Below are 1,215 nucleotides of genomic sequence, written 5' to 3'. Positions count from 1 at the left end.
ATCTGTATCAATTTTAATCAATATTAAAGATAAAAAATATTCACCATTACAAGTATTGCAACAATAAATGAATTAAGCAAGTTATTGATGCTAGCTGTATATTATAATTGACATGTCTGGTTTTCTGTATGAATTCCCAGTTTAAACCATTATATCTGCCTTGAAATATTCACAAATAAGTAGAGAATGGCATTGAATTAAAATAATAGAAATTATAACATTATATATGCTGACTTCACTATTATTGATGAAGTGTCCTTGACTTTTCAATTTCCCATCTTGTATAAATTCAATGATACTAAATTTATGGAGGTTTTGTCAAAATTGAGGTAAAAATCTAGTAAAAACCTCCTAGCCTTCTTGAAACTCTCAGAAAGTTTGTTGGAAAGGTTGTTTCATACACAAATCAGTCAAAAATAGTAATTAGGGGCCAGAAGCAGTCATCATGCTTTGGACTTTACATCAAAGTTCAAAACAATAATGAGAGATTCGAAATAAAAATACATTTTAACATTATAAAATAAATCAGTTATAATCGACCACATAAATATAATGATAAATAATGGCCTATTAAGTCAATAAATAAATAATTGTAAGTAAGAAAAATAAGTTTCATATACAAATTAAATATTCAAACCAGAGCAACAAATAATGAACAATAAGCATTATTACATAGAATGAGTGATGATGTCATATAACATGTGATTGAAGAACATAATTATATTTCTAAAGAGAATAAAAGTTGATGTCTCAAGAAACATAACTTTTAAAATCAAATTACAAATCTCAATGTATCAGATCGAAAAGCATGAACTTATGGCAGACACTAAATATTTCCATCACAACATAGCAAATATTGCTACCACTTTCAACTTACTTCTGATATTATATTATTTAATACAACACCAGCCAAACAAAGCTGAAGCAGCTCTCATTCTCTTAAATCATGAAGAAAATACATTCTAGTTTGTTTCAATGTGATTTTTTTTAATTTTCCATCATATCGTCAAGGATCTAATTTCTTCTAGATTCATGAAGAATAAATAAATAGATGTTAAAGGGAAAGGTTCACCATTTTCGGGAGTTGATTTGGGTTTTGAATATATCCAAATAGTCATCAGAAGTACTTAAAATGTACGAAATCACATAATTCCATCAAAAATACCTCAAACTAGGAATTTCATTTTCTATGTCTATATCTGTCTTTTGTATATG

General features: G+C 27.2%; 1 protein-coding gene across 1 annotated transcript in view; it reads right to left on the bottom strand.

Moving 5' to 3' along the window:
* Positions 1-1,215, bottom strand: part of LOTGIDRAFT_157061 (hypothetical protein) — a gene marked incomplete at its 3' end in the record, with an annotated part of 6,810 nt that continues 5,595 nt past the window's right edge. Inside the window, exon 6 of the mRNA XM_009048318.1 lies at positions 1-1,215.

The sequence above is a fragment of the Lottia gigantea genome (assembly GCF_000327385.1).
Source record: "Lottia gigantea unplaced genomic scaffold LOTGIsca_12, whole genome shotgun sequence".
Lineage (NCBI taxonomy): Eukaryota > Metazoa > Mollusca > Gastropoda > Lottiidae > Lottia > Lottia gigantea.
Note: the sequence above shows the minus strand (reverse complement) of the source record. Positions and strands in the feature narration are given on the sequence as shown.